We start from the raw sequence: 7,738 nt of genomic DNA, 5'->3' as shown, positions 1-7,738 counted from the left end.
GTGACGCCACCTAGGCTTTTATTATATAGGAGATGGTACTGAAAGTTCTAGCCATGGCAATCAAACAAGAAGAAATAAAAGGCAAATAAATCGAAAGGAGGAAGTAAAACTCTCATTATTCACAGATGACATGATACTGTACATAGAAATCCCTGAAGACTATACCAATAACCTACCAGAACTAATAAATGAATTCAGCAAAATTAATAACCAGAAATCGGTGGTATTTCTATACACCAACAATGAGCTATAAGAAAGAGAAACTAAGAAAACAATTCCATTTACTATTGCAACAACAAAAAAATAATGTACCTAGCAATAAATTTAACCAAGGAGGTTAAATACCTGTACTCGGAAAATATAAGTAAGGGGAAGCATATACCATGTATATGGATTTGAAGAATTAACATCATTAGCATGTCTATACTATCCAAAGCAAGCTATAGATTTAACGCAATTCCTATTAAAATACCAATGGCATATTTCACAGATCTAGAACAAATATTCAAAAATTTATATGAAACCAAAAAGACTCAGCAATTTATATGAAACCAGAAAGACTCTTTCTTTAGCCTCAGCAATCTGAAGAAAGAAGAACAAAGTTGGATACAATACCTGATATCAATCTATACTACAGGCCATTGCAATCCAAACAGTCCGGTACTGGCATAAGAATAGGCGCATACATCAATAGAACAGAACAGAGAGCCCAGAAATCAACTGACACCTAAATGGTCAATTAATATTTGACAAAGGAGGCAAGAACATACAACGGAATAAAGGTAGTCTCTTCAACATATAGAGTTGAGAAAATTGGATAGGTACATGCAAAAAAAAAAATGAAAGGAGACCATCAACTTACAAACTCAAAATGGATACAGACTTAAATGTAAGTCACAAAACCATAAAAATCCTAAAAGAAAACACATGCAGTAAAATATCAGACATCTCTTGTAGTAATATTTTTATTGATATGCCTTCAGGGCAAGGGCAATAAAAGAAAAAATAAACAAATGGGACTCCATCAAACTAAAAAGTTTCTGTACAGCAAAAGAAGCTGCCAGCAAAATGAAAAGGGAACCCACTATATGGGAGAACATATTTTCCAATGATACATCTGGTAAGAAGTTAATACCCAAAATATATAAAGACTTATACACCAGTAAGACAAATAATCCAATTAAAAACGGGCAAAAGACCTGAATAGATAGTTCTCCAAAGAGGACAGATGGCCAATAGACATATGAAAAAATGCTCCACATTACTAACGTCAGAGAGATGCAAATTAAAACCACAATGAGGTATCATCTCACACCTGCAATAATGGCTACCATCAATAAATCAACAAACAAGTACTGGTGAGGATGTGAAGACAAGGGAACCCTAGTGCAATGTTGGTAGGAATGCAGACTGGTGCAGCCACTGTAGAAAACAGTGGAGATTTGTTCCCTCAAAAAATTTTAAATGGAACTATCTTTTGACCCAGCTATCCCACTTCTGGGGAACATATCCCAAGAATCCCCAAACACCAACTCAAAAGAATATATGCACCCCTATGTTCATAGCAGCATTATTTGTAACTAGAGGCATGGTGCACAGATTCCCACAGCCTGGTCTGCGCCCTCTCGCAATTCAGGACCCCTCGGGGATGTCGGAGAGCCGGTTACGGCCCAATCCCCACAGGCCAGGCTGAGGGACCCCACTGGTGCACGAATCTGTGCACCGGGCCTCTAATATACATATAAGATCTTTGGTTAATCACTTCCCACCCTCCCACTTGCTCTCTTCCCTCTGAGATTCATCAGTCTGTTCCAGTTTTCCATGCCTGTGGTTTCTGCTCCTGCATTGAGCATCTGCCCCCTGATGGTCAGTGCATGTCATAGTTGGTCAGCCGGTAGGCCAGTCACTTAGGCTTTTATAGAGAGAGAGCCAAGATCTGGAAACAGCCCAAGTGTCAATTAGTAAATGAGTGGATATGAAAGCTGTGGTACATTGTACCATGATGTGGTACAATGGAATACTATGTGGCCATAATAAAAGAAGGAAACCTTATATTTTCTGACAGCATGGATGGACCTGGAGATTATTATGCTAAGTTAAATAAGCCAGTTAGAGAAAGATAAATACCATATGATCTTACTTATATGTAGAATCTAATGAACAAAATAAACTGACAAACAAAAAAGAAATAGAGACATAGATATATGGAACAGTGAGGACAGATGTCAGAGGGGTCGGGGGAAAGGGGGTTTATATGAAAGAAGGTGAAGGGATTAGCCAAGCAAAATATATGCATAACCCACAGACAAAGATAACACTGTGATGATGGCCAGAGGGAAGGGGTGGGGTGGGGGCTGGGTAGATGGGGGCAAAGGGAGGGAAAATGGGGACACATGTAATAGTATCAAACATAAAATTATTTTTTTAATCCCCATGTATTTAATACATGTTCATTGATTTTTTAGAGAGATGGGAAGGGGGAGGAGGGAGTGGAAAAGAGAAGGGTGAGAGGGAGAGTGAAACATTGATGTGAAAGTGAAACATCCATGGGTTTCTTCCTATGGATGGGATCGAATCCACAACCTAGGTATGTGCCCTGACCAGGAATCAAACCTGCGGCCTTTAAGTGCATGGGAGGATGCTCCAACCAATTGAGCCACACTGGCCAGGGCGACAATAAAATTATTTTTAATTAAAAAATATTTTTAAAAACCAGACATTTCAACTTCCAATGTACAGGAAATCAAGGCAGAGAACAACTGTGGCAGTTTCAATATGAATCTGGTTTTATATACTACTGAGTCATTTTCATTTTTCTTAGATATGACCAATAGGAGAATAAGGAGATTATTCTCATTCTTAGAGCATGCTCAAATATTTAGACGTAAAGTGCCATGTCTGTAACTTTAATGGCTCAGCAAAACAAAACCCATGAATATATATACATTCATATCATTCTGTAAGTAGACAAATGGCGAATGTAAAAAAATGTCAACCATCACGGAACATAGGTGGTGAGCACATGGGTATTTACTGTTCCATTTTTATTTTTCTCTATGTCTGAAAACTTTACCAATAATAGCTGCATATACACACAATGCTGTGGGGACTTTGGTTCATTTAAGACAAGCAACAGCATTTGCAGGATTTTGTATTATAATGATCACAATCCCAAAGAAAAGAAAATAATGTGTTCATAGCAAGGTCTATTTTCAAAATGTTAAAATCTCATGATGTTAAGGAAACTTGAGAAGAAAAAGGACTGGCATCTTAAATTGCCCACATAGCGAAGCTGCTATAGCCCAACCTTGTCCCTCTCATATCCACAAAAAAACAGTAACAAACACTAAAAACCTCCCATGGTCCTCAAATTTAAGAAAACTGCTGCAGCCTTCTTAGCCATTATATTCTGCAGGCAACGAGTAGGCCTGTTTTAAGATAAATCTTAGCTCAGATTCATCTCTTTTTTATAGGTACCTATTTCCCTATCTGTAAAACAAAAGGAGAGTGACCACTGACCCTAAATTGCACATACATTTGGGCCACTACAGGAGCTGCAGTGCTAGACTCACACCAGGGTTCCTCTAGACATCACAGATCATGTTAGCTGGACAAAAGATATGGGGGCAGAACACAGTCCAGTGACTGGGACACAGGGAGCCTTAATGACAGTATGAGAAATAACAGCATCATTGTCCATCTGAGAATGCACTTGCCCCAGCGACTCCTCACACCAGGCATTGTCACTCCCATTATACAGATGGCACATGGAAGCTGAGAAAAGTGGGACAATTTTCCTAAACATTCTTAATGTGTCACACACAGCAGAGGCAAGATGTGAACCCAACAAAGGACCTACATATCCTCTTGGGGCTCACATCAACTTGGCACCACTTCTGCACACCTGCCCTAGCTGGCACACTCTACCCACCCAGGATACAACCAGGGCCCTGTTTCTGCCCTTGCCACCAAACAGTTCAATGTCCACACAATAGCCAAAAGGAGCCTATTAAAACCCAAGTCAGCTCATGACCCTCCAATAATCCCACCTTACTCCCAAAGACTATATATAAAAGCCTAAGCAACTGAACGACCGGTTGCTATGATGCACACTGACCACCAGGGGGCAGACGCTCAACGTAGGAGCTGCTCCCTGGTGGTCAGTGCGCTCCCACAGCCAGCCTCTTGTGGCTGGCCAACCTCCCGCGGTCCCTCCTGCTGGCCAGCCCTGATCTCGCCGGCCAGGCCAAGGGACCCCACCCGTGCACGAATTCATGCACCGAGCCTCTAGTGTTCCTATAACAATCTACCAGGCTCCACCATCACTTCATCTTCTCCCACTCCTCCCCCCTCTCCCCCCGCCCCCCGCACCTTACACAATCCTTTCCAGCCACACTGGTCTCCTTGCTGTTCCCCTAATACACACAAAGCATGCTCCAACCTCTGTGCTAGCTCTTACCTCTGCCTGGAATACTCTTCCTCTAGACCAGTGGTTCTCAACCTTGGCTGCACATTAGAATCACCTGGGAATCTTTTTAAAATCCTGATTGCTGGGCCTCATCCTCCGGAAATTCTGTTTCTTTGTTAGGGGTGGGGCCACAACATTAGTAACAAAGAAACAGAATTTCCGGAGGATGAGGCCCAGAAATCAGGATTTTAAAGATTCCCAGGCGATTCTAATGTGCAGCCAAGGTTGAGAACCACTGCTCTAGACAGACATGCCACTCACTCCCCAACTTCCTTTGGGTAAATATTAAAGTGTCATTTTGTCAGAGGCCTTTTCTGACCACCCTCTCTAAAAGCAGCAAGTCTGCTCCCCATGCCCTCTAGCCCTGTTTATAATCTCTCCACAGTGCTTCTAACTACCTTCATGCTACTAGTCTTATCACTCAGGTAAGCCCCCTGCCCCGCCAGGTTACGTCTTTATCTATTTAGCTCACTGGCCACATCCCTATTGCCTGGCTTGTTGCTGTTCTCACTAAATATCTACTGTAGGAAGGAAGGGTCCTGTGCAGCCCAGCCCAAATAGCTATAGTCTGTCCACCTGAAGAGAGCCTGGGGAAAGCCATCTTCGGGGTGTACCTTCCTCCAGACATCAGATCATCATCCAAGAAACACCCAGCAGGAAAGTGGATGGAATTAAACAGAGAGAAGGGAAACAGGCTGAAGAAAAGCAAGGCGTGGGAGGGGGGTGCAGGCAAGTGGCCACACCTGCCCGGGGAGCTCAGCTGCCCTCCAATTGGAGCTCCTGAGGAAATGGGGTTGAGGGGACCTTGGTTTTTCTGTCAGAAGCCAGGCTTCTGACAAATCTGATCCCAAGGACATGATGTCAACTACTATTTAAGAGGATAAAAAAAGAATGCCTTCAATCCACTTGAGGTTGCTCTGACAATGGGAGGCACGTGGCAGCTGATGTGAGTAACAGGGATATAAGCCTAGCTCTGTGTCAGGACAACTCAACAATCAAGATGACAAAGCTACTGGAGGCAAGGAGAGAGGAGCGAGAATCCACTTGATCCTCAAAGCACATATGTGGCAGGTTATATTTCCACCTCCTCCCGTCCACCTCAATATAGCATGATAGCATGCTATTAGGAGGTGCTTGGCTGGTTGACAGTCAAGTTTTCATTTTCCCTTCTGGCACCACAAAAAGGTGTCACAAGCCTTTCTTTGAGGCTATACTCATGCTATGTTCTGCTAGAAGGCACCAGAAGAAACCTTGAGACCGACATCAAGGCTACTACTGACAGCCATCAGGTAGGTAATCAAAAGGAGACACAGAAATTGGATATGGGATTGGGGTGCAGCGGGGGAGGGGGGCACACAAGGGACTTCCACCACTTGGGAGTTGAAAAACAGAAATCTGTAACAGGAAACAATAATTAAGGCAGCCAGGCAGAGAAAAGCAGATATGAAAACTAGGGGTATATCATGAGAAACCCTTCTCCCTTCTTAAGGCCCAGAGGGCTTCCTGCCTTCGAAGACCTTTGGACTTTTATGATAATCTCACTGCCCCCCCTCCCTGCCAATCATGTTCCCACAAGATGGATCTGTTCCCAATGGCTTAAAAGCTTTAACTACTACAGATGAAATCTCAAAGTGCTTACCCATTCCTCTCACGCCCCCACAGGTCTTAAACAGGTTCTTCCTGGGAAGCTGGTGGCAAAGACTCAGGGGAACAAAGCCACCCACCTGAGAACAACCTATTCTGTGAGCATGAGACAGAGCTGACTTCTCACTAAGGTGCCTTCGTAGGGCTTATAAAAAATGAAATAAAAAGAAACCTTTTGTTCTAATGCATGCCAGGGTCCTGCTGCTGCTCTGGGAATGTGTGGGTGGGTGCCACCCTCAAGGAAAAACATAGACTTTGAGAAGAGGCACTGGGAGCCCTGATGGTGTTCTAGGTCCCACGACCATCTGTTCTCTTAGAGAAAGGCTCCAGGCATGCTGTGTGGGGACAATTCATCAAAAGGCACGGTGAAATGTGGTCCTGCCTACGTACTGGTGTCCAGTTCTGCCACAGCACCAGCAGACGGGTAGGATTAATGTAGTAGCCAATTACCTGAATGTGGCTACTTTCAAACTGGGGGGTGAGGGGAGGGGCGCAGAAGTCACTGCATCCCCCGAGCTCGTCTCTGCCCAGTTGGCTGTAGGAAGTGAATGAGCTGCCCACTCACCCCAACACTGTAACAGGCAATGGTCACTCTTCTCACCCCGCTGATCACAAATAACCATACAGACAAGCTTTCCTCCGCCAACCGCCTCCCTAGGCTCAGGTGCTGATTGTGGCTTACAAATACAGTCATTTAAAATGTCAAAACCACCTTCCAGTTTCCTTCACAGGCATCAGGCTGTTCCTTACAAAGCTGGGTTTCAATGCCTCTTCTTCCACAGTCTTTTAAAGGGTTCTAGTCCTTAGCATGTCCACCCACAGAGAAGGGCCAGTGAAATAAGAGCACACTGGAGGGGGGTGTTAAATGCCTTTTCCCCTTCAACAGAGGGCTGCCCCCATGGTCTGGGAGAGAAGGTAAAGCTTGGAAGGGTAGACCTGAGCAACTCAGAGCTGCCTACAGCAGCGGTTCTCAACCTTCTGGCCCTTTACATGGTTCCTCATGTTGTGACCCAACCATAAAATTATTTTCGTTGCTACTTCATAACTGTAATGTTGCTACTGTTATGAATCGTAATGTAAATATCTGATATGCAGGATGGTCTTAGGCGCCCCCTGTGAAAGGGTCGTTCGACCGGCAAAGGGGGCGCGACCCACAGGTTGAGAACCCCTGGCTACATCCTACCACCCAGGCGAAGTAACAGAAGAGAAAGGAGAGGAGAAAAAAACAGAGGAAGGAAGGGGAACAGAGGAAGGATGGGAAGGGGGAGGAAGGGGGGGGAGGAAGGGGAAGGTGTACGGGCATGGAGTCCAAGAGGGTCTCCAGGTGCTGGGCGCGGGTGCGAACTCCGGCCGAGGGTCCACAATTCCCTTTGGCTTACATTGCTGTTTGTGACCCTAACTGGGCCCGTTTCCTTATTTTAAGAAGGAGATGAGAAAAGTCACCTCGTAGGGCGGGGGGACTAAATGACATACGCGTTCTGTCAGCCTGGGCCATCAACGCCACGGGAGCTGGGATGTGTCAGTGCCTCCGAAGTATAAAGAGGTGAGAGACCGTGCAGATGTGGTGTCTCCGCGGCCAGGCCGGGCCACAGCAGGGACTGGGGGGCCGGGACGTTCCTCCTCCCG

At 44.9% G+C, this 7,738-nt stretch overlaps 1 long non-coding RNA gene across 1 annotated transcript in view; it reads left to right on the top strand.

The window, feature by feature from the left end:
* LOC107181987 overlaps positions 1–4,403 on the top strand; it is a 21,347-nt gene extending 16,944 nt beyond the window's left edge. The window contains exon 3 of the long non-coding RNA XR_001512704.1: positions 4,391–4,403. This is a non-coding gene — a long non-coding RNA (uncharacterized LOC107181987). The remainder of the gene's footprint in view (positions 1–4,390) is intronic.
* Positions 4,404–7,738: the final 3,335 nt, after the last annotated feature.

Source organism: Myotis davidii, unplaced genomic scaffold, assembly GCF_000327345.1.
Source record: "Myotis davidii unplaced genomic scaffold, ASM32734v1 scaffold354, whole genome shotgun sequence".
NCBI lineage: Eukaryota > Metazoa > Chordata > Mammalia > Chiroptera > Vespertilionidae > Myotis > Myotis davidii.
Note: the sequence above shows the minus strand (reverse complement) of the source record. Positions and strands in the feature narration are given on the sequence as shown.